Source organism: Myotis lucifugus, unplaced genomic scaffold (assembly GCF_000147115.1).
Source record: "Myotis lucifugus unplaced genomic scaffold, Myoluc2.0 scaffold_268, whole genome shotgun sequence".
In the NCBI taxonomy this organism is placed as follows: Eukaryota; Metazoa; Chordata; class Mammalia; order Chiroptera; family Vespertilionidae; genus Myotis; species Myotis lucifugus.
Window position 1 is genome coordinate 216,900 of NW_005871316.1, and position 27,448 is coordinate 244,347.

Below are 27,448 nucleotides of genomic sequence, written 5' to 3' on the forward strand. Positions count from 1 at the left end.
TCAAAAGTAGTCTTTAAATATATATATATATTTCTCATAACAATCATTATTGAGTTTCTATGTACTTTTCAACTTCTCCTTTTGATTCTCTCCTTTTAGACCCTAAGTGTGAGGCGTAGTAAATTACTGATATGGAGGGAAAGCCCCATGTTATTTTTCTCAGTACATTGGCAGAGACGCCACATGTACCGAAAACACCTTCTACTCTCCTCCTCCACTCACACATATCCATCTGGCTCATTCTCGACTCCTATAGTTCCTAAGTATAAAAGAAAAATAAATACATTTCTGTGCTTCATTTTATAATTCACTTTTTATAGTTTATTTTGTTATCAGTTATATTTGGATTATGCATTGAAATACATAATATAAGTTATGTTAAAACTACATAAAGTAGCATAAAATAAATGATAATATAGAAACATATTTAATCAAAGTAATAATCCAAAATAAATAGCTCAGATCTGAAAGTGAATTTTTGCCTACTTTATTCAATTTGCTGGCCTAAACCTTCATTTAGTTCAAGGATTAAAAGCCATTAGCATTTCTCCAAGTCTCATTAAAAGTAAATTAATCTTTGTGAAGTGCATTTTAACATTTATTTCAAGTTAAACCTGAAAACTGTAATTAGTAGAAATCTTGGAACAAGAGCCTCATTTACATCATGAATCATTAAAAGGAAATTCAGCTAAGAATACAAAACAAAAAACAAACAAACATATTAAAAGAATGATATAATTGGTATTGCCTTGATTCAGACAACCTCTGAGGACGTTTCATAGCTTTGGAAGTTTACTAAAATACTGCACTTTCTCCATAATACTTACTCTATCAAATGTACTTAATTTTTCTCCTAAAAATTAGAGGTAATTCTCAAAACATAATGGACATTTGAAACCTAATTTTAAAACTTATAAATGCCAAAGAGGAAAATAATCTTTAAGAGACTCATTATGAAATCCACTCTGTTTAAGAGGAAATTATTTCCAAGATTATAGATTCATTTTTACTTTACAGACATCTGACAACCTTGATTTATGACTAAGACTATGTCTTAAATCAGGGGTGAGGAATGTCCGGCCCCTGGGCCATATAAGGCCCTGGAAATTATTTGGGCTGGCCCTGCCAAGCCATTAAGGGTGAGTTAATTAAATGTTTGACCAAATATAGCAGGCTAATTTTTAAGTTGATAATTTTGTATGGCCTTCAAATTATGTTATGAAAATCCAAATGGCCCTTGGCAGAAAAAAGGTTCCCCAACCCTGTCTTAAATCAACAAAATAAATGTTCGCTGTACACTTTGCTACAAATATTGGCCTCCAATCAAGCCCTATCTTCTCAATACCCCTAATTCTTCTTAGCCTGTTCTGTTTCCCATAGCACATTGTTGTTGTTGTTGTTTTAAATATATATAAAAAATATATTGATTTCAGAGAGGAAGAGAGGGAGAGAGAAAGAGAAACATCAATGATGAGAGAGAATCATTGATCAGCTTCCTTCTGCACACCCCTAATGGGGATTGAGCCCACAACCTGGATATGTGCCCTTGACCAGAATCTAACCAGGGACCCTTCAGTCCACAGACCGACGCTCTATCTGCTGAGCCAAACCGGCCAGGGCACACACTGGTTTTTTAATATTTTACAAAATTTATGTATTGATCATTATTTTTATTTATGTTTCATCACTAGTATTTACACCTCACAAAATCAAGGAGTTTTGTCTATTTTGTTCCATGATATAGCTAAGAACCAAGGACACTGTCATAAAACAGCTGTTCTAAATAAAACTAGGGCAAGTCAATCACATTAAAGAATAAAATAGCAAAAGGGATTTGTTTTCTTCATTGAAAAACAATAAACTAAGAAAACAGAACTGTATTGGCCCTGGATCATGTCAGAGTCTTAACTTCTCTGTCATTGCAACAAATCATCACCACCCATTATTCTACATCTCAACACAGCCACAAAAGTAAGAGTGTCTAATATGTCCTGGTTCGTGCACTTCAAAATACCATGGACATTTACTATATCAGATAACTAGGTTATTTTACTTTTGTATATTTTTATTTTGAATTTTAAAAATTAAATAATAAAACATTGAAGGTACAATATGTAATCACTCCTAAGATTCTCAAATTAAATGAAATTTTTTTCCCAGAAAATTTGGAAATAGTTTACCTTTTCTCTTTTTATTCTTGAAAGTATCTTTGATTTACTAGCTTTAAAACTGTAGTGAATCGAGAAAGTTGCAATTATTGAAAAGGAGCAGGGCTTATTATTTTCTCTTCTTAAATATGAAAAGAAGAGAAAGTGAATCTAAGAAACATATAAAGAATTAAATACACAATAAAATTACTAACTTACTGATGCTTTTCAAGAGAATAATTCCAAGCCTGAAAACACATCAGTACATGATAAATGGAATAACCCTGTTATTTACACATCAAGTTTGTTTGACACTGAACAAAAAAGTGCTCTTGATGGCTGTGCTTAATCTGTAATAAATATGCTATTCATGTTTCATTAGTGAAAAGAAGCAGAATATCCTTGCCCATGTTAGTTGGTACATTTTCCTTTTTTCTAATAATTTTCCAAACATTTTACATCTTATTGTTAACCCATTTTGAATACACTACTTTGAATTAAGACACTAACTCTTTCATCACAAGTCAAAGTGAAATTCATACAAATGAGATAAATATTTCCAAATATTACTTCATGAAAATATCATTAAAAAAAAAAAGTTGTGCCAGGCCAGTGTGGTTCAGTGGTTGAGCATTGGCCTATGAACCAGGAAGCCAAGGTTCAATTCCCAGTTGGGGCACATGCCAGGATTGTGGGCTCCATTCCCAGTGGGGTGCATGCAGCAGGCAGCCAATCAATGATTTCCCTCATCATTGATGTTTCCATCTCTCTCTCTCCCACTCTCTTCCTCTCTGAAATCAATTTAAAAAAATAGTTGGGTGTTGGTATAAAATCCATAATGTTGCAAGTGATGAATTAGTTGTCCTGGCAGGTGTGGCTTTTTAGGTTGGAGTGTTGTCTCATACACCAAAAGGTTGTGGATTTGATTCCTACTCAGGGCACATACCCAGAGAAAATCAGTTGATATTTCTCTTTTACAATGATGTTTCTCTCTCTCTCTCTCTCTCTCTCTCTCTCTAATAAATACATATGTCTTCGTGTGAGGATTAAAAAAATCTCTATATATAAAATCCTAATATGCAAATAGACCAAATGGCGAACAACTGAACAACTGGTCGCTATGACATGCGCTGACCACCAGGGGGCGTGCGCGGAACATGGTGGGCATCGGCCGCTGCAGGATGGTGGAGCAAGTGAGCGGGGGCACCAAACCAAGTCGGGACGCCAGTCGTTGTCATTTGGGTGAGCCTCTGGTGGTTACTGAAAATTCTTTGCTCCTGCTTGCCATGGCCCAGCCAGGCGCTCGCATCTGCTGCTGGTGTAGGCCCCGCTCCTACCCACTGCTGGTGCTGGAGCTGCCACTCACACCCACTGCTGGTGCAGGCCCTGATCTCTCGGCGCCACTGTCAGCAGGTGCAAGCGGCAGCTGCTGGCTCTGATCGCCCTTTACGGCTTCTCCACCTCCCCCTACTCATGAGGGACAATCGAGGTCGGCAACTGCCTCTCGCACCCACTGATGACAATGGCCCCACTCACACCCGCAGCTGGTGCCTGAGCCGCTGCTCTCACCTACTGCCGGTGCCAACCCTGAGGGCTCCTCGACCTCCCCCTGTTCCTGAGTGGCTATTGGGGCAGAAGCCATGGCTTGCACCTGCTGATGGTGCTGACCCCAATTACTCCATGCCATCAGAGGGTGCAAGCGGGACCAGTGTTGTCAGTGCGTGGGAGCAGCGGGAGTGGGGCTTCAGGCAGACAGGGGACCGTGGGCCGTGGCGTGAGGGGCCGGGTGGGGCACGGAGGATGGGCCAAGATCTGCCCCTGTGTCCACTGCAACCTCGAGGCCCACAATTCCTTTCAAGTTGACGAATCGTGCACTGAGCCCCTAGTAATAATAAAAGGAATGACTTGATTGACTTGCTGATTTGCTTCCAATTATCTGTTCAGCCTCATCTACAAATTACTGCAAAATAAGTTCCCACCCAAAAAAACCAGGCTTCTTCGTGCCTCTGCAAATTTGACTGTTCTGCTACCATTTCCTAGAATGCTATTCTGACACTACTTTAAAGACCTAATTCTTGTCCTTTAACATTCATGCAAGCAGTAAATCTCAGCATCATTCCTTGATATCTTTACCATAGTCTAATCTGGGTTATTTGCCATTCCTATATATGTGTGAAAACTGTGCCCTATCCATTATCAAAGTAAATTCTAATTAATTTATTGTTAGCCTCCTTAAGTGAGTTGAAAGCTCACTTAAATTAATAAAATATTTTATTTTCTTAGTATTTTAAAAATTGTTATTGTGCTGTATATCATGAGTACTCAATCTTACTACTGAATGCAAATAAGCTTAGAAAATGATTACACTCCTTGTACAGCCCTCTATCCTAATTACACTCATGACCACATTATACCCCATCCATTCCTGTTTTTAATGGACTTGGCCTTCTTGCTATCCATGTGTTTTATTTCATTATCAGTGAAATAGGAGAGCATCTACTTTACACCAGAAGCAATTTTGTCTCCAAACCCTGCCATTATAGCCAAACCTGAGTCAAACAATTTATATTTTTTAAAGTAAGGCAGGCAAAAAGCCCAAAGTAACTATTGAATAAAATAAATGTCAACAATATTTAATTACATTTCTGAGTAGGCAGGGATAAAATTGTCTAAAGTATCTAAATCTAATCCCAGGAACCCGTGAATATGGCTCTGTTCCGATATCGGCTTGGGTTTTATGAAACTGTTAAAATGTATTGTTTAATAAATATTCTCTGTTAATTAGCCACCTGGTCAGGTCACTGTGCTCCATTGTAAAAATCATTTTGTTCCCATATGGCCTTCCTGTGGTGAAAGCATTAAAGTTCCTCGAAATGTTTGTTTCATATGTTTGCATGTTAATATTGAGACACTGACAGAATAACTGATGGTAAAGGTAAAAAATTCAGCATTCTTTTAAAGAAATAAAGTATACATTCCAAATGTTCCAAAACTGAATCCATTACTTTTGATGTTAATAGCCATACTGTCCTTATAAAAGATTTACCTAAGACATAAGAATTAAAGAGAAGTATGACGCAGCTACATGATAAATGCCCTTAATCTCATTCTTATGACTAGAAAACTTCAAGCTATTCTTTAAAGCTCCTTATAAGAAAGAATGGAAATAAAATGGATACAGTATTTTAAAAATAAAATCTCATTTCCATTTCACCAAACAGCAGTGTTTCACCTAGCTAATACTATGATTATAATTATCCTGTAACCTTGACCATATTTTATTGAAAGATCAATAAACAAAAGTAATCCATAAATAAAAAACAGGGAAAGAGCTGAATTTAAATAAACCAAAAATAAATATATTTATTCTTACAAGTAAATATTTTTCAGAGTCCCATGGACAAATATGCAAATATAACTTTGCTAAGACCCTACTTTACATTTCATAGTCCTTCCAAGTCTCTAATTCCCATGTCCTGGAAAGGGAATTATTGCTAAGCTACCCACAGTTATATGAAAATTGAAAAAATATATATTTGACTTTTCTAAAAATATTTTTACAAAACAATATACTCCAACTGAGTTTTGGACTAAAATTTTTAACTTAGAATAGTTTCAGACTGACAAAAAAGTTGAGAAGATAGTACAAAGAGTTCTCATATACCTCATATCTAGTTTGCATATTTTAAACATCTTACATTAGCATGGGATATATATCACAACTAAAGGATCCGTACTGATACATTATAATTGATTAAAACCCAATAATTTATATTGATTTTTTTAGTTTTTACTAATGTCGATTTTCTGTTAAAGTATTCTATTCAGGATATTATGTTACTTTTACTTGTCAGTCTCCCTAAATTCCTCTTGGCTATGACAGTTTCCCAAACTATTCTTGTTTTTGATATTCTTTAAAGTTTTGAGGAGTAATGGTCAAGTATTGTGTAGACTGTCCCTCAATTGGGTTTTGCTTGCTGGTTTTCTCATGATTAGACTGAGGCTACATGGGGCGGGGGGGGGGGATTACAGAGGTAAGGCGTTATTTTCACCACATCATATCAAGGGACTATCTTGTCAACCTGATTTATCACTCTTCAGGTTGATCTGGATCACCTGGCTGAGGTAGTGTCTGGCAGGCTTTTCCATGTAAAGTTATTCTTTTCTTCCCTCTTCCCATACTCTTTGGAAGGAAGTCACTATACGCACAGCCAAAATTTTAGGGATAATGAGTTGTGTTCCTTCTATTTGTGGATATCGTTTATACAAATAATAATTGAAATTTAACTGAATAGGACATTCTGTCTGGATCATAGCCGAGCTCTCAGGACAAAGATTTGAGATAGAATGATAACCTCATTCTTTTATGTGGGTGACCCACAGCAAAGTTTGTTCAAACAGATGCTGATATGATGAGAACCACTAACTCACCAGTCTATAAGGCTAGTTCCAACAACAGACCTATAAGACCTATTCATAGTTCTAACCTGTGATTCTCCTTCTTATGACAAGCAGCACTGTTAGCACAATACAAAAACTGAAGCAAATTGAAGCTAATAATAAAATCTGGATACCAAAATGTGGATAATTAGCTGAGGAATTTAATGTAAACAGAATGGAGTTTAAACCTGGTGCTGACTTTGTATATCAGCAGGGACTCCACAAGTCACAAGCGCCAAGGCACTAGCCCCTCTGTGGATAATGCACCTGGTCTGAGACTGAAATCTACAGCAATGGGCAGTGCAGACTGTATCTCCATGAAACCCCCAGAAAAACTATGAAAATAAACAAAGGCCACCCAAATTAGACTATTTATGCAGAGCTTGCTATATCAACACAGTCAGCCACTATGACTTAGATTTGGCAGAAACTCAAAGACAGGCAGAGAGAGAGAGAGGGGGGGGGTGGAGAGGCTTCAGGTATGCTCTGGTTGCAGATTGCTCATTTAGGAAAGCTAGAAGTGAGCTTATTAGAAGTGGGCCATCTTATGTGATTGGTTTGGGGAGCATATTTGGCAATATCTGGTTGGTCCTGAGTTGGAAGTAGGGGCAAAGTTGGCACTCATTGAGCAAGTCCTGTTCATTCTGGACCAATCACTGCGGAGATTGTGCTTTGACTTCCAGAGTTGGTTAGTACAGGTTATATATTGTCATATATGGTCTGACCACTGTCCATTTGTATATTGACCCTTTATATACATTTTCCAGATAGAATTATGCCAAATTTAGTCATATTCCAGATTTATTAAACTAAAGTACAATTAAATATGTATATATTTCTAGGGTAGATTAATATCTTCACACTACTAAGCATCTCTGTGTCAAAGTATCAAATCAGTTAAGGTTCTCCAGAGAAAGAGAGAACCAGTAGTATATATAGGAAAACACACACACACACACACACACACACACACACACACACACACGTATGGTTTATTTCAAGGAATTAGCTTATGTTTGAGGATTGGCTTATGAAATTCATAAGGCATGCTGGCAGCCTAGAGTTGATACTGCAGCCTTGAGGAAGACTATTTTTGATTCAGGAAAACCTCAGTTTTGCTCTTAAGGCCTTTCAGCTGATTAGATGAGGCCCATCCATACTAGTAAGAAAAATCTTACTAAAGTCAACTGATTGTAGAAGTTTACCACATTTACAAAATACCTTCAATGGAACACCCAGAATAGTATTTGATTGAATAACTGGGTACCATACATAGCCTAGCATATTAGACACATAAAACTAACCATTGCAATCCACAACAGTAATATTATTCCCATTTGTCAATTCTTTCTTTGAAATCATAGTTTTACCATTTTAAGAAAAGTTTTAGCATTATTATTTGCAGATTTCATTTTTTCCATATAACTTCTTTTAAAACTGTGATAGGGTTCTTTATGAAGTATTTATGACTGATTATTATAGTTGTATTGGACAGTAATTTTAATGTAATTATGTTGAATTAGCCACCATAATGGAGAAGCAACTTTTCATAAATATATTTGTCTGGATATGAAAATGCAGCTGAACTACTTGTTGTACTTTAACATTTTATTATATAAAGAAACAAATAATTTAAATTGAAACAAGGGCACTTAAACACCATTTTATCTTTTAAACAGAGAAAAAAGCTACACGAAGAATTTGTGTTAAAATTCTGAGGATCTTTCTCTTTTTGATTGATTTCATTGTGTTTTCATATGTATAATAGAATGTAGAATTATGGAACTGATGGTGTTCTAGAAGAAGTATATCAAAATGTAAATTACTAGAGGCACTCTCCTAAGTTAAAGATTATAGAAATCAGGTGATAAGGCCAAAGACAGAGGGATAGATACCATCTCTTGAATATTAACCAGCACAGCATGAAAATCCCTGGTATCTACCTACAGAGGGTTGGAATTTTTCCTAAGTCAATGAGACTCCATTGTACTCTGCATGAAGTTAATTCCATTGGTTACATTTTAACTTCTAATAACATTAATTCTCATTTAAATTATTTTTTCTCAGATTGCCCCATATTTTAGTAGAATGTGGACCCATATTCAAATATTTCCACAATTTTAAAATAATTCCATAAAAATTGATTATATTTTTGAGAAAAAGAGATACTGTGAAGGCCAAAGGCCTGCACATGAGCAAAAGAACTTTAAATTTAATTTTATTTCAACTGTAAACCAACCAATTTATGGGGAGAACATGTTTAGATTTTTATAATGCATTGGAATATACATTTACTAAACATTCCTCTAAAATTACAAATCAAAGTCATTTACTCCCATTCAATATCATTCATTCCTTTCTACAGAGAAAAAGCTCTTAAACATAATGTAATTCTAGATTTATGTAAATCTTAGACAAACTCAGACATTCCTCTCAAAAGCAGTCATTAAGAAAATAATTATAAAAGTTATTTCTTCTACTGGAGTCAGTTGAACAGGGATTACAAACAAAATACCCATGAGAACTATCCTATATAATAAAAACATAATATGCAAATTGTCCCCTCAACTGGGAGTTCAACAGGAGTTCGACCAGGGGGCGGGGCAGCTGGCCAACTGCCCAAGGCCCCTCCCCCTGGCTGGCCCTGCCCTAGCCAGCGGCGGCAGCAGGCAGCCAGTGGAAGGGAGGCCCCAGCCAGCAGCCGGCAGCCACTAGGGACCCTACTCTTGCTTGAATGTCATGCACTGGGCCTGCAGTTTAACTAATAATTACATTGGAAAGTATTTGCCCTACAAACAGATATTCTTTTTTTGGAAATTTGTCATTGCTGAAAGTATTACACAGGTCCCCTTTGTGTGTGTGTGTGTGTGTGTGTGTGTGTGTGTGTGTGTGTGCTTCCATTAACCCCCTACAGCAAGTATCTGCTTCTCCCAGGCCTTCACCACTCTATTGTCTGTGTCCATGGGTTATGCATATATGCATACTAGAGGCCCGGTGCACGGATTCGTTCATGGGTGAGGTCCCTCCCAGCTGATCAGAGCCATCTTGCCCAGTTCTGATTAGGGCTGGCTGGTCGGTTGGGGGGAGGGACTGTGGGAGGTTGGTCGGGCATGGAGGTTGGCTGTGGGAGTGCACTGACCACCAGGGGCAGCTCCTGCATTGAGCGTCTGCCCCCTGGTGGTCAGTGCATGTCATAGCTACCAGCCAGTCATCCAGTGGTCTAGTCATCTGGTCATAACAATTGCTTAGGCTTTTATATCTATACTAATAAAAGGGTAATATGCTAATTAGAACAGGAGACCTTCTGGGAAACCTTCTGGACATTCTTCCGGAGAAAGCCATGGTGGCGGGGCCAAGGCAGAGGCGGTTAGTGGTGATCAGGCCAGGAGGGGAGGGAAGTTGGGGGTGATCAGGCCAGGAGGGGAGGGCAGTTGGGGGTGCACTGGGCAGTTGGCAAGCAGGCTGGCAGTGGGGGGCAGTTGGGGGCGAGCAGGCCAGCAGAGGAGTGCAGTTGGGGGTGAGCAGGCCCCGCAGGAAGGGGCAGTTGGTGGCAATCAGGCTGGTGTGGGGGGAAGTTGGGGGCCATGAGCCCAGCAAGGGGGGGGAGTTGAGGGCAAGCAGGCCGGCAGTGGGGGACAGTTGAGGGCTAGCAGACTGGCAGTGGGTGGAAGTTGGGGGCAAGAAGGCCAGTGGGAGGGCAGTTGGGAGCTAGCAGGCCAGCGGGGTGGGGGGAGTGGGGGAAGTTAGGGACGATCAGGCCGGCAGGAGGGGCAGTTGGTGGCAAGCAGCCAGCAGGCACAGTGGTTAGGGGTGATCAGGCAGGCAGGTAGGTGAGTGGTTAGGAGCCAGAAGTCCCGGATTGTGAGAGGGATGTCCAAGGGGTACCAGATTGAAGAGGGTGCAGGCCGGGCTGAGGGACAAACCCCCCTCATGCACTAATTTCATGCACCTGGCCACTAGTATATAGATAAGTTCCACTGTTAATCATTCCCCTTCCATCCCCCACCCCTGCTTTCCCTCTGAAATTTGTCAGTCTGTTTCATGCTTCTAATGTTTCTGGTTCTATTTTATTCATCACTTTAGATTCATCACTTTGCATATGAGTGAGATGATGTGATATTTATCTTTCTCTGACTGGATTATTTCACTTAGCATAATACTCTCCTGGTCCATCCATGCTGCTGCAAATGGTAAGAGTTCCTTCTTTTTTACCATTCCATTGTGTAAATGTAATGCAGACTTTTTATCCATTAATCTACTGATGGTCACTTGGGCTGTTTCCAAATCTTAGCTATTGTAAACTGTGCTGCTATGAACATAGAGGTGCATACATGCTTTCTGATTGGTGTTTCTAATTTCTTAGGACATATTCCTAGAAATGGGATCAGTGGGTCAAATGGCAGTTCATTTTTTTTAGGAAACTGCATACTGATTTCAACAGTGGCTGCACTAGTCTGCATTCCCACCAGCAGTTTACTAGGGTTCCCTTTTCTCCACATTCTCACCAACACTTACCATTTGTCGATTTGTTGATGATAGCCATTCTGACAGATGTGAGGTGATACTTCATTTTCATTTTAATTTGCATATTTTGAATGATTAGTGACTTTGAGCATCTTTTTATGTCTCTTTGTCGACTTTGTCCACTCTGTCCTTCTCTTTGTCCACTTTGGAGAAGTGTCTATTTAGGTCTTTTGCTCATTTTTAATTAGATTGTTTGGCATGAGTACCTTATATATTTTGGGTATTAAAACTTTATCAGATGTATCATTAGCAAATATACACTGAGTGGCCAGATTATTATGACCACCTGACAGTTGTAGGCAAATTAGCCATATACTGCATCTTATGGGATGTGGAAGCTGAAGGCCTGTTCGAACACCTTTAGTGTCTGCAGTTACCAAGATAAAATGTCTCCAATTTGCACAGGAACACAAGGATTGGACAGTCGAGCATTGGAAAAAAGTCATGTGGTCTGATGAATCACGTTTCCAGTTGCATCATGCAGATAGCAGAGTGAGAATTTGGCGGAAACAGCATGAAAGCATGCACCCCACATGCATGACTACAACCCTTCAAGCTGGTGGGGGCAGTGTTATGGTTTGGGCATGTTTTCCTGGCATGATTTGGGCCCTTTAATTAGTATGGAACAACGTCTGAATAGCACAACATACCTAAGTATCATTGCTGATCAAGTTCATCCTATCATGTTGATGGCGTATCCCAATGGAGTTGGCTTCTTCCAACAAGACAATGCGCCATGCCACGGTGCTCATATTGTGCAGGAGTGGTTTCAAGAACTTGAGGGAGACTTTACCTTGCTTAGGTGGCCCCCACAATCACCAGATCTCAATTCAATTGAGCATTTGTGGGACGAAGTTAAAAGAGCCATCAGGCAGCTGGTTCCACAACCATCAAATCTCTCAGAACTGGACAGTGCTGTTCACTAGGAATGATGTCAGATTCCTTGCATCACCTTTCACCATCTCGTGGAGTCAATTTCAAGAAGAATCGCCGCAGTATTGAAGGCAAAAGGTGGCCCAATGAAGTACCGATGGGGTGGTCATAATAATCTGGCCACTCGGTGTATGCAGTTGGCTCTCTTTTCATTTTGTTGATGGCTTCTTTTGCTGTGCGGAAGCTTTTTATTTAGATGTAGTCCCATTTATTTATTTTCTCTTTAATTTTCTTTGCCCTGGGATATGTATCGGTAAACATATTGCTATGAGAGATGTTTGAGATTTTGCTGTCTATGGTTTTTTCTAGGATTTTTATGGGTTCATGACTTACATTTAAGTCTTTTATCCATATTGAATTTATTCTTGTGTATGGTGTAAGTTGGTGATCCAGTTTCATTTTTTGCATGAACCTGTCCAATTTTCCCAACACTATTTATTGAAGAGTCGTCCTTTACTCCATTGTATGTTCTTGCCTCCTTTGTCAAATATTAATTGAGTGTAATGGCTTGGGTTGATTTCTACACTCTTTGTTCTGTTCCATTGATAAATATGCCTGTTCTTATGTCAGTAAGTCTGCTTTGAGTATAGTGCTCTATAATATAACTTGACGTCTGATATTGTGATTCCTCCAACTTTGTTCTTCTTTCTCAAGTTGCTTGCAGCTATTCAGAGTCATTTTTGGTTCCATATTAATTTTTGGAGTATTTGTTCCAGATCTGTGAAACATGCTGTTGGTATTTTAATAGGAATTGCATTGAATCTGTAGATTTCCTTGGGTAGTATGGACATTTTAATGATGTTGATTCTACCAATCCATAAACACAGTATATTCTTCCATTTGTTTATATCTTCCTCTATCTCTTTTTTCAATGTCCTGTAGTTTTCTGAGTACAGGACTTTTACCTCCTTGGTTACGTTTATTCCCAAGTATCTCAATTTTTTGGTTTCAATGATAAATGGGATTGTTTCTTTAGTTTCTCTTTGTGAGAGTTCATTATCTTATATAATAAAAGCCTAGGTGGCATCACACGTGACACCCTTGTGCAAGATCATCACATTATGGCCACTGTGATGTCATCACAAGATGGCCGCCAAAGATGGCCACCACAAGATGGATGGCAGGGGAGGGCAGTTGTGGGTGATTGGACCAGCAGAGGAGGGCAGTTGGGGCAACCAGGCCTGCAGGGGAGGGCAGTTGGGGGTGACTGGGCCAGTAGGGAAGGGCAGTTGGGGACAATCAGGCTGGCAGTGGAGGGCAGTCGAGGGTGATTGGGCTGGCAGGGAAGAGCAGTTGGGGTGATTGGGTCGGCAGGGGAGGGCAGTTGGGAGCGATTGGGCTGGCAGAGGAGCAGTTAAGCATCAATCAGGCAGGCAGAGTTGCTGTTAGGGGGCAATCAGGCTGGCAGGCAGAAGAGGTTAGGGGCAATCAGGCAGGCAGGCAGGTGAGCAGTTAGGAGCCAGCAGTCCCAGATTGTGAGAGGGATGTACCAGATTAGAGAGGGTGCAGGCCAGGCTGAGGGATACACCTACCCATGCACGAATTTCATGCACCGGGCCTCTAGTTTATGTATAAAAATGCCATAGCTTTCTGGGTGTTAATTTTGTATTCTGTTACATTGCCAAATTCATTTATTAAATATAGTAGTTTTCTTATGGAGTCTTTAGAGTTTTCTATGTACAATGTCATATCATCTGAGAATAATGACAGTTTTACTTCTTACTTTCCAATTTGAGTACATTTTATGTTTTCTTCTTGTCTGATCACTATGGCTAGGACTATCTACACTAATAAAAGAGAAACATGGTAATTAGTGTACGACCGCTACCCTTCCCATTGGCTAATCAGCATATCCTTATGCAAATTAACTGTCAGCCAAGATGGTGGCAGGCAGCCAGGCAGCTGGAAGCGAACATGAGGCTTGCTTGCTCCAGTGACTGCAGACTCCAACGTTCCCTGCCTGACTTGCCAGCCTCTCAGCTGCAACTATGTTGCAAATATAGAAGCTAAACAAAACCCCAGAAACTGGCCAGCCTGACCGCAACATTGTATCAATGTTTGCAGCAGCAAGGGCTCAGAGCTAAAGCTGGCCCAGAATAAAAAAGAAAAAAAGAAAAAAAGGAGCGGTTGGGAGCTTCAGTCACCCCAGCCTGAAAACGGCCCTCAGCCCCTCAGCCAGCCTGGCCAGGCACCCCAGTGGGAACCCCCACCCTGATTCAGGACACCCTTCAGGGCAAACCAGCTGGACCCCACCCGTGCACCAGGCCTCTATCCTATATAGTAAAAGGGTAATATGCCTCCCGGCACTGGGTTCAGCAGAGCAGTGAGGCCTCCCGGCACCAGGATCAGCATGACAGGGGGCAGCGCCCAAACGCCCTGATCGCCCTGCGGCTCTGTGTGTGACAGGGGGCAGGGCCACAACCTCCCTATCCGCCCTGCTCTGTTCCTGATAGGGGGGAGCTCCCCAATCCCCTGATGGCCCTGCGGCTCTGTGTGTGACAGGGTGCGGCGCCCCAAGGCCCCCCACCCCCACGGGCCCTGCTCTGTGTGTGACGGGGTAGAGCCATAACCTCTCCATCGGCCCTGCCCTGAGTGTGACAGTGGCGGCGCCCCAACCCCCTGATTGGCCCTGCTCTGTGGGTGATAGAGGGTGGCGCTCCAACCCCCCTCCACGGGCCTTGCTCTGTGTGTTACGGGGGAGAGCCATAACCTCCCAACCCCCTGATGGGCCCTGCTCTGTGCATGACAGGGGAGAGCTCCCCAACAACCTGATCGACCCTGCTCTGGGTGTGACAGGGTATGGAGCCCCAACCCCCTGATCGGCCCTGCTCTGTGAGTGACAGGGTCAGCACCCCAACCCCCTGATCGACCCTGCTCTGTGCATGACAGGGTACGGAGCCCCAACCCCCCTGATGGGCCCTGCTCTGTGAGTGACAGGGGGCAGTGACCCTACCCCCTGATCAGCCCTGCTCTGTGCGTGACAGGGGGTGGCGCCGCAACCTCCCCATGGACCCTGCCTTGAGTGTGACAGAGGGCGGTGCCCCAACTCCCCAATCAGCCCTACCCTGAGCGTGACTGAGGGTGGCATCGCAACCTCCCGATCCACCCTGCTCTGTGCATGACAGGGGGCGGCGCCCCACTCCCCAATCGGCCCTGCTCTGAGCCCGACCAGGGGCTGCACCTAGGGATTGGGCGTGCCCTCTGCCACCTGGGAGCAGGCCTAAGCCAGCAGGTCGTTATCTCTCGAGGGGTCCCAGACTGCGAGAGAGCACAGGCCGGGCTGGGGGACCCTCCCTCCCCCCTGAGTGCACAAATTTTTGTGCACTGGGCCTCTAGTGTTGAATAAGAGTGGTGAAAGCAGACATCTCTATCATGTTCCTGTTCTTATGGGAAATGGTTTTAGTTTTGACCATTGAGTATGATGTTCACTGTAGGTTTGTCATATAAGGCTTTTATTGTATTGAGGTGTGATCCCTCTATTCCCACTCAGCTGAAAAATGGGTTTGGGATTTTTTTGAATGTTTTTTTCTCCATCAATTGATATGATCATGTGATTTTTGTCTTGCAATCTGTTTAGGTACTGTATCACATTTATTGATTTGCAAATATTGTACCAGCCTGCATCCTGGAATAAATCCCACTTGGTCATGGTGTATGATATTTATTTTTTCATATGTTTTTATTGATTTCAGAGAGGAAAGGAGAGGGAGAGAGAGATAGAAACATCAATGATGAGAGAGAAGCACTGGTTGGCTGTTTCCTGCATGTCCCCAACTGAGGATTGAGCCTGCAACCCTGGCATGTGCCCTTGACTGGAATTGAACCTGGGACCCTTCAGTCCGCAGTCCAACACTCTAGCCACTGAGCCAAACCAGCTAGGGCTATGATGTTTTTAATATATTGCTGGATCTGAATTGCTAATATTTTGTTAAGGATTTTAGCATCTATATTCATCAAGGATATTGGCCTGTAATTCTCTCTCTGTGGTTTATTTATCTGGTTTTGGATTTAGGGTAATACTGGCCTCACAAAAAGAGCTTAAAAGTGTTCCTTCCTCTTAAATTTTTTGGGATAGTTTGAGGAGGATAGGTGTTAGTTCTTCTTTGTATATTTGGTAAAACTCCCCTGTGAAGCCATCCAGACCAAGGCTTTTGTTTGCTAGAATTTTTGTGTGTTTTTTTTTATTACTGCTTCAATTTTATCCATTGTTATTGCCCTATTCAGGTTTTCTGATTCATCCTGATTGTATTTTGGATGATTGTATTTTTCTAGGAATATGTCCATTTCATCCAGGTTGTCCAGTTTGTTAGAATATAGTCATTCATAATATTTTTTTTATGATCCTTTGTATTTCCATGGTGTCAGTTGTTACTTCACTTCTTTTGTTTCTGATTTTGTTTATTTGGGTCCTCTGTCTTTGATTCTTGATGAGTCTCACTAGAGGTTCATCAGTCTTGTTTATCTTTTCAAACAACCCACTCTTGGTTTTATTGATTTTTGTTTTTGTTTTTTAGTTTCTATGACATTTATTTCCACTCGGACCTTTATTATTCCCTTCTTTCTCCTTTGGCTTTTCTTGTTGTTCTCTTTCTAACTCTTTAATTTGTAGGGTTAGATAAATTATTACAAGTTTTTCTTGTTGTTTTTTGTTTGTTTGTTTGTTTTTAGGTAGGCCTGAAGTGTTATGAACTTCCCTCTCAGAACTGTGTCCCATTGATTTTGGATTGTTGTGTGTTCATTTTCATTTGTTTTCAGGATGTTTCTTTATTTCTTCTTTGATCTCTTTGGTAACCCATTCATTGTTTAATAGCATGCTATTTAGCCTCCATGTGTTTGAATGTTTTTGAGTATTTTTATTGCAGTTGATTTCTAATTTTATGCCACTGTGATCTGAGAAGATGCTTGAAATGATTTTAATCTTCTTGAATTTGTAGAGACTTAGTTTGTGTCCTAACATGTGTTCTATCATTGAAAATGACCCATGTGCACTTGAGAAGATTGTTTGTTCTGTAGCTTTGAGGTAAAATGTTCTGAAAATGCCAATTAATTCCATCTGATGTAGTGTGTCATTTAGGATCACTGTTTCCTTATTGACTTTTTTTGTCTAGATCTATCCAGTGATGTCAGTGGGTGTTAGAATCCCCTACTGTGATTGTACTGCTGTTGATCTCTTCCTTAAAATACTCCAGAAGTTTTTTTAAATATATATTGATGCTCCTGTATTGAGTACATATATGTTTACCAGAGTTATATCCTCTCATTTTATTGAATCCTTTAGTATTATAAAGTGGTTCTCTTTATCTCTTGTTATGGTCTTCACTTTGAAGTCTATTTTGTCAGATATGAGTATTTCTACCCCAGGTTTTTTTTTTTCCATTTCCATTTACCTGAAAAATTTTTTCCATTGCTTCACTTTCATTATGTGTGATTCCTTTGCTCTGAGATGGGTCTCTTGTAGACTGCATATATATGGGTCATGTTTTCTTATCTATTTAGCTACCCTGTGATTTTTTATTGGAACACTTAAGCCATTTATATTTAAGGCTATTATTGATAGGCACTTATTTATTTCCATTTTTATTCTGTATGTCTGTGTTCTTTTCTTTCTCTTTATTTCTTCTTACATCAGTCCCTTTAGCATTTCTTATAGTGCTGATTTGGTGATAACTCTTTTAGCCTGTTTTTGCAAATAGATATTATTTATAAATATATTCTCACAGTGTTTTCATGAAGTTCCCAGTTTGCTAAGCTTGAATTAAAGCCTTTTGATTTTTGTTTGTTTGCTTTAAAAACTGAATCTGTAATTAGTAGTCATGGGTAAGCTACAAACAAATAAACTAAGCCAAGCTTAATGCCCAAGGCCACCAGGGAACAAACTGTCTATAGAAACACTGAGATTAGTGCATTATTTGAGTAGTATTAGACAGGGATGCTTCTTGAAGGGGAGACTTTCAGTTAAGTGTCCTGATTACCTCTTAATGATTATGATGCAAAATTCAGAAGAATGGGGTTATAACACCCTCAATTTATCCTCTGTCATTGATTCCCTTGTGAGCTTTACTTTGACTGACTTACCAATCTACAAGATTCTGAAAACCTTCTAAATTATTACAGAATACAGAATTTTAATTAGGATTTAGTGGTAAATATACAATGTTCCTTTGATTGCCATAATCATGTAAGACAAAGATGGTGCTATTAGTCCAAAAATATAATTTCCCATTATTATTTTCCTAAAATTATGATAAACAATAACTCTTCACTTTAAAATAATTTGGTCTCATTTATAATTAACCCACATTTAAAAAGCACACATGAAAATGATCCACCTTGCACTAACTGATTTGGCTCAGTGGATAGAGCGTCAGCCTGTGGACTGAAGGGTCCTGGGTTATATTCCAGTCAATGGCACATGCCAGGGTTGCATACTCAATTCCCATTAGAGGGCATGCAGAAGGCAGTCAGTCAATGATTAACTCTCATCATTGATGTTTCTCTCTCTCTTTTCCTCTCTGAAATCAATAAAAATATATTAAAAGGAAAAAAAGAAAATGATTCACCTCAACAACAACAAGTAGGGTATGCAAATATGGACATATCATTTTCAGTTCCCAGCTCCCAAATGCTGACCTTCCTTTATTAAACATTTTATCTTTCCCACTTTTCAAACATATTTCTTCTTTTCTTTGCCTATAATACCTTTTCTCTATCCCTCCATATTATTTGCATCCTCAACTCTTTACCCATATTTCCAAAGTTTTATAACGATGGAGCTACAACTCACTTGTGCCTCCAGAGACACAGGTTGCATATCTACAGGGAGCCCCCATCTTGCTAACAAAAAACACACAAAATCATTAGATTTTGTGTGTTTTTTAAATTATGTCACTATGCCTCCCACTGATATAATATGTTACAGAATATAAGTAGGTCCTGCTGCCATAGCATAATTAAGTGGCAGACTCTAACAGCAAGACCTCAAAGAATAGCAAAATTAAAAATGCTTATTTATGAAGGATACATAGTACTTTTCATAATAGAACCATCAAAGCAAATGTTGGTTGTATATTTGCAGTGTTACTCTGGCTCCATCAAAGTAGAGAGAAAAATGCCCTATCTGACAAAGAGAATTATGCAGTCACCTGGGTCAGTATGTTTTCTTGTTCTACTTAGAAGAGATAAAGCAGAACAAAAATCAAAAGGTAACATTAAAATAAAATCAAAGAGGAAGATTTCTACCCTTATAATTTATGAATCTCACACTAGGAAAAACAGGTGTACTACTAAAAAATTTAGGAGAATAAAAATTTAGGAAAAACATTTCCATTGTTTTTCAGAGTGCATACACAAATGTAATCTGTAAGATATTTTTTAATTGGTAGTGCTAAAATTTCCCCTTATATTTTGCCTTGGTTCTTGAAATACAAATAATTAAATTTGTAGGAGAATACATCCATTACTTACATCATATGTTGGTTTGAATAACTGATATTATCTACTAAGAGACTTCCATGTGGAATAAAAATTCCTAAAACCTACTTGCCAGCTTTACTAGTATATCTGCTTGTTATTTTTGGGATTTAGGCTGATACATTCCAATTCTCTTATAGATTACACATCAGTACAAAACGTTAAATATCTTTTACTATATGTTCATAAGATAGAATAAAAATTATTTTACATACACAATAGCATAGTGCCATGTTTACATAGATAATAGTCAGTAAAAGGTTGCTTGATAATACAAGCAGTTTGTTGTACATTAAAGAAGCCAGTGGTATATACATCATAAAATCAATTGATAATTTGGAGACATTTTCAATATTTAACAATAACTAAATAAACTATATAAAAGCACTAGCAGAATTTATTTATTTGAGCCCAATCCTTGTCATTTATATCTTTAGTGCCCAGAACATGGCCAATGTAAATTCTGATTACTTAGTAAAAGTTTTGTATTAATATGATCTATTTAAGTCATGAGAAAAGCCAGGTAGATAAGATGATATCTATCAAGTTCAGGAAAATAGGAAAACAAAAACTACAACTCTGTAGATAAAGCTGTTTATCCCAATTGAATCGGATAAAGCCTCTGAAGCAAATACATTCCCAGGATGGCCACCATCAATTTATTCCCTCCTGTTTGTAGTTACTGCTTATCACATGAAGAGTTTTGGGTCTACATCCACTCACCTTGAATCAAGCTGATCTAATTTGCTTGATGAAAAGAATGTGTTAAAAGTGACATTCTGGAAGTTCTGAGGGTAGGTTTTAGAAAGCCTCGCAGTATCTGCCTGGGTCTCTTGAAATACTTGCTCTTCAGATACAACCCAGAACTCAGCCACCGTACTGTGAGATGCCCAAGTCACATAAAGAGACCATGTTGTAGAGGACCTACAGTGGACTGCCCAACTCAAGTCTCAGCTTACAGTCAGCATCCAGTAACTACAGCAACCTTCTCACACATAAGCAATTGTGAGCCTCCAGATCAGGGGTCCTCAAACTTTTTAAACAGGGGGCCAGTTCACTGTCCCTCAGACTGTTGGAGGGCCGGACTATAGTTTTTAAAAAAAAAACTATGAACAAATTCCTATGCACACTGCACATATCTTATTTTGAAGTAAAAAAACAAAACGGGAACAAATACAATATTTGTATTTGCATGTGGCCCGCGGGCCGTAGTTTGAGGACCCCTGCTCCAGATAATGACAGCTTCACCTGACATCAAATTATCACCAGATGAGCCCTGGTTGGTGTGGCTCAGTTGGTTGGGTGTCATCCTTTGCACTAAAAGGTTGCCAGTTCAATTCCAAGTCATGATACATGCCTGGGTTCTGGGCTTAACCTCTTGTGGGCAGTGTGCAAGAGGCAGCCTATCAATGTTTTGCTCTTGCATCAATGTTTTTTTTTTTCTCTCTCTCTCCCTCTCCCTTTCTATCTCTCTAAAAATCAATAAAAATTCTTTAAAAAATTACTACCACATGAGAGACCCAAATGAGAACTGCTCACCTAAGCCACATTAGCACATATGAAAGAAAATAATAAATTGTAGTTTTGAGCCACTAAGTTTTAGAAAGTTTAGTGATACAGCATACAGAACTAGAACAGCCTATTTAATTTCCCAAGGACTTTTTGTTAGTGAGTTGTGGCCCACCAAATAAACTTATCTCTACTCACATCTAACAAGTGCTGTGTTTATCAATAACCTTGTTTTCTTCACCACAGTTTTCTGCATTTTTCCCTTAGCTCTGCAAGTAGATTATAAACATGTGTCCTATTTTACTTCTGTATCTCCCACTTGAAAACCGATTATTAACTAGGTGTAAGAGCATATTAGTCAGTTACTGCTGCATAGCAACTAAACTCAAAATCTCACATCCCTGGGTCAGGTTGACTGCAATTCATAATCTAGGCCGGGACTAACTACTTAGCTCTGCGTCAGGATGTGGTTGATCGGGACGTGTATTCAACCCATGGGTTGAGTCTAGGTCCGCCCTGTATGTGTTTCTTCTGAGGCTAAGGCTGAAGGGATGCAGCTGCTGAGGGCGTTTTCTTCTTGCAGAGTATGTTGCTTAAATCCCACCGGTGGACAGTCCACGGGCCAAAGTGAGTCACATGGTCCATGACATCAATGAGCTCAGGAGGTGCACTTGCCCAAGTACTCCCTGCTCCACTTTGCCAAATAAAAGCATGAAAGGAAACCTTTGCTGAACAGTAACCTAAATAGTTATAAAAAATCATAAGAAATATCTTATAATTGATTCTGGAATTCAATTTAAAACTTATTTGTACATGTCATAGTAGATGTATATTTTATTTTAAAGACATGTCCAAACTTGAAAATTATTTTTAAGACCCCATAATAAACCTGAATCCGTGCTTCAGGATATACACAATATAGTATTTCATCCCTAGCCAGTTTTCTCAGTGGTTAGAGCATCGGCCTGAGGACTGAAAGGCCACAGTTTCAAGGGCATGTACCTCGGTTGCAGGCTCAGTCCCCTGCCCTGGTTGGGCATGTGTGAGAAGCAACCCGATGTGTTTCTCTCACATTGATGTTTCTCTCTCTCTGTCTCTTCCCGTACCTTGCGCTCTCTCTAAAAATCAATGGAAAAAATATTGGCAGTAAAGATGAACAACAACAAAAATACAATATTTCAGAGAAAATGTTCATTGGTGAGGCTATAATAATTAAAGTCATCAAAGAGAAGTTATTTCCCCTCATGTAAAAATAATGCAGAATAATAGACCATTGATCTTTAGTATATAGCCAGAAAGTAGCTGGCACCCTATTTTGTATTTTTTATTATTTAATATTAGGACTTATTTAAATAAAACTGGTCAAATTTAAAGGTAAGCCATTTAAACTGGAAGTTCATCTTGTAAAAAGTCACTATGCTGGAAAAAAATGTGTACTTGGTATTGCACTATTTTCTTCTAATGTCGTAAGAACCATAGTAAATCCAGTGACATATCAATGCCTTCAAGGTTATAACATTAAAATGTATTGAGTTCATATATTATGGACATCCATATCTGTCCCAAACGAACAGTTAAAAACACAGAAATCATCAACCACATATGTACAGCATGACTATTATTAAATAGAATAAATCATCAATTCCAAATTATTTGTATTCCCTGCTGTACTGATGCATGTTAGAATGATGCATTATTTTAATTCTGAGTAAATTGTGGAGGTATGTCTAAGATTTATAAGGTAGTCCATGATAAATACTACACTTTCAAGGTAAGGATGTGCCCTGAAGTATAAAAATAAATAACTATGGAAAAAGTATCAACTTTAAAAAAGTTGTTCAGTTAGATTTATACTCTTGAATATTTATAGACTATGATTTGTCAAAATATTGAATTTTTAGTAAAAGTATTGTTGAAACACTAAAAGCCTTTATTCTGGCAAACCACTTTGTAGTTCTGGTCTCCATATTTTTATAATTTCCTTTACATTATGATCTACTACAGGTAAAACTAACCCATAGTGAAAAAAAAAAAAACTAAGGTTTTCTGGGTGTGAAGCATTAACTAGAAAGGCATGTGTAGAAACTTTTCAGTGCAGAGGAAATTATCTATTTTGTGAAAAAGGTGTGGATCACATAGCTATGTGTGTATGTCAAACTTATTGAATTGTACACTTAAGATTAAATATTTGGGATGTTTTCAATTTGTCTGTTATTAACAAAGCTATAATGGGTATTTTTAGCATTTCTTGAAATATATGCTTACATATCTATTGATTATATACTGAGAAGTGAAAGTGCTGAGTGTACTGGTATTAGTCCACTAGGATTGCCGTAACAGAGTATCAAAGACTGGGTGACTTAACAGAAATGTACTTTCTCACAGTTTTGGGGTTTGGAAGTCTCAGGTCAAGGTGCTAGCGCAGTTGATTTCTGGTGAGGCCTCTTTCCTTGACTTGCAGACATCCATCTACCTTTTGCTGTGAGTTTATACAGATTTTCTTCTGTGTGTCCACTCCTGGTGTCCCTTCCTCTTCTTATAAATTTGTGAATCACTCAACACTAGTCCTATTGACTAGAGCTCCATTCTTATTACCTCCTTTAACCTTAAATACCTCTTTAAATAGCCTATCTCCAAATACAGTCATGAAGGATGCTATCGCTTCAACATTTGAATAAGGGGGTGACAGCCTATAACACTGGCTCATGGTCTCTATGCTTTTTGATGAAAAGAGATATTTGAAAATTGCTTGGGGCTTTTGGATTGAGGAAGACATAAACCTTTACATGGCCATAATTTTATGAGACTATAATTTCTGCTGTACTTTATTTTGAAGATTTTTTATTGTAGTGTCTGCCCTGCATTTTATAATTCAAAATAAAAAGCAACATATCACACTACTCTTCAGACACAGATTACCATATACATTTGCTAGCCCTGTTATAACAGCCACAATGGTGCTCTAATGACCACACCTACATAACAACACAATGTGCCCCATTGTTCAGACTCAAACATATATAACTGTTCACAGTTTGCTTAGCTTGGAATATGTCCATTTAGAAAACAAGACATCACAGAAGGTGCTGCGATCAGCATTAAGCTGGCCAAGTGCAGCAGAGGTTCTGAACCTTGGCTCAACCTTGGCTGCATATCAGAATCACCTGGGGAGCTTTTAGAGTCCCTGTGCTCATTCTGAAGCCCCGACAAATTAAATCAGAATCTGGAGGTGAGAACCAGGCATCAGCATCTTTTAAAAACTCCTCAGGTAATTCCTATATGCAGCTGAGACAGAGAACCACGGATCTGAAGCTTCAAATGACTGCAGTTCACACGAGGATAATTTTCTTAAGTCTGATTATTCACTCAGCATTATTTTTAGACTCATGCTATACGCCTTCCTTTGCAAGCAAAGCACAGCTGGTACTTAAATTAATGATAAATATTTCAAATTAAAAGCCTACATATGAATATAATACAATTCAAAGGATAAATGTGTTTTATTAATTTGTGAATCACATGTTTTATATAAAGTATGTCCCACTCATACATAAGTGGTATGAAAAATATTAAATACAAGAAAAAATTGAAATCAAACTTTTAAAATAAAGTGAAGTTTCTCACTTTTGGAGTGAAAAGTTATACATAAACATAAAAAGTAAGGTTAAAATAAACCATGTGGTACTAAATTAGAGTCAGGGACAATAGAATGAACAAATATTTAATTAACATATAAACGAATAGATGTCAAAACAATTACAGATAACTTTTTCACATATGTTATTACAGTCATGTGCTGCTTAACATCAGGGCTATGTTCTGAGGAACATGTTGTTAGGCCATTTTTGACATTGTGCGAACATCATATAGTATACTTACACAAACCTAGATGATATAGCCTACTATACACCTATGCTATATGGTACACTACTGTTGTATATGCTCCATCATTGACAGAAATGTTGTTATACAGCATGTGACTGTATACCTCCATATGTTTATGATCTGACTGCAGATAAGGCTTTGAAACAAGGATACTCCAGCAACAAGCACACCCAGTGCCCAGATCTTAGTTTCTAAATTCCATCTACACTAATAAAAGACAAACATGCAAATTGACCATACCTTTGCTATGCCTTAAGCCATGCCCACCAGCCAATCAGAGCGACTATATGCAAATTAACCCAACCAAGATGGCGGCTGGCAGCCACGGAGCTGGAGCGAACAGGAGGCTTGGTTGCCCCAATGATGGAGGAAGCCAACTTCCCGCCTGCCGTGGTGGACTCTGAGCTCCACTGAAGGCAACAGAGTTTCAATTATAGAAGGTAAATAAACCCCAGATACCTGCTTTCAGCCAGCCATGGCTACGGAGCTGGAGCGAGCAGGAGTCTTCCATCCCACCTGCTCTGGCTGGCTCTGAGCTCCTTTCAAGGCTACAAAGTTTCAATTATAGAAGGTAAATAAATCCCAGAATAAAAAAAAGAAAAAAGAAAAAAAGGAGAGGCTGGGAGCTTCCATCTCTGGGGGGGGTTGGCCAGCCTGAAAACAGCCATCAGCCCATCACCCAGGCTGGCTAAACCTTCATGGGATGAGGGACCCCACTGGGGGGGTCTTGACCAGCCTGCAAACACCCATCAGCCCCTCACCCAGGCTGCCCAGGTACCCCAGTGGAGACCCCCACCCTGAAGAGTGTGTGACCAGCCTGCAAACACCCATCAGCCCCTCACCCAGGTTGGCCAGGCACCCCAGTGGGACCCCCACCCTGATCCGGAACACCCTTCAGGGCAAACCAGCCAGCCCCCACCTGTGCACCAGGCCTCTGTCCTATATAATAAAAGGGTAATATGCAAACTGACCCTAACAGCAGAACGACTGGGAATGACTGGTCACTATGACACACACTGACCACCAGGGGGCAGATGCTCAATGCAGGAGCTGCCCCCTGGTGGTCAGTGTGCTCCCACTGGGGGAGCTCTGCTCAGCCACAAGCCAGGCTGACGGCTGCCAGTACAGCAGTGGTGGTGGGAGCCTCTCCCGCCTCCTCAGCAGCACTAAGGATGTCCGACTGCAGCTTAGGCCTGCTCTCCACTGGCAAGTGGACATCCCCCAAGGGCTGCCGGGCTGCCAAAGGGATGTCTGACGGCCAGCTTGGGCCCGATCCCCCAGGAGTGGGCCTAAGCCAGCAGGTGGACATCCTCCGAGGGGTCCCAGACTGCAAGAGGGCATAGGCTGGGCTGAGGGAACCCCCCCTCCCCGCCCGAGTGCACAAATTTTTGTGCACCGGGCCTCTAGTTTACATAATAAAAGCTTAAGTGACTGTTACAGCAGAATGACCAGAAGGACTGGTTGTTATGATGCACACTGACCACCTCGGGGCAGACACTCTGAAAGGAGCTGCCTCCTGGTGGTCAGTTCACTCCCACAGGGGGAGCTCCACTTAGCCAGAAGCTGGGCTCATGGCTGGCGAGAGCAGCAGCTATGGGGGGAGCCTCTCCCACCTCCACGGCAGTGCTAAAGAGCAGCGAGCCAAGTGGTAAGGAGCAGCAAGCAGGCGGGTGGTAAGGAGTGAGGGGTCCCAGACTGTGAGAGGGCACAGGTCGAGCTGAGGACCACCCCCAGAGCATGAATTTCGTGCACCAGGCCTCTAGTTCTCTAATAAAAGGAATCAGGTCCCTTGGAGAAGTAGCTGGTTCTAGTGTTGAGGCAGGCAAAATATAAGGTGAACTTTAAGCTTTACTATAATATGCTCTCAACCCTTTGTACTTAAGGAAGTGCTCAAGTACAAAGGGTTGAAAGCATGTTATAGTAAAAGCCAACCATAAAGAACCACCACTAACCAAAACTGGAACAATATGAGCAGCAAAAGAAATAGCATAGTGTTAAATTATAACCCAAGGTATAGTATACATGAGTCCATACTGAGGTAAATAATGATTGTGATACAGGAATTTTGGACTGGAAACGCGTGATGTTCCCCTGGGCAGAGTGGTTCCCAGGCTCTTATCTGGTGGAGTCAAAGAATGAAACCATGGACGAAAGGTGGAAATTTATTGAAAAATGAGCACAGACTCCCACATGGGGAGGGGGAAAGAGTCCCACTGAGTCCCTTTTCCCTACAGTTTATAAAGCCTGCAGATCTTTGTGCCTTGATATTCCCTCTGATTGGTCACTATCCCCTTCTGATTTGCTCACTATAACAACTCCAGAGCTCAAAGGTCGAACCTCACATGGGACACCTGAGGCTCTCCTTCCCTTCTCCCTCCTTGTTGCCCTATTCCCTCTGAGATTTCTTCTTCTCTCTTTGAATGAGGGGCTTCCTTCCCTTTATTCTGAAAATGTACACCCTTATTCTACAGAAATGTGCCTTCTGCTGTTTCCAGCTCCCTTATTCTATTGAAATGTACCGTTTGGAGCTCTGTAGCCTT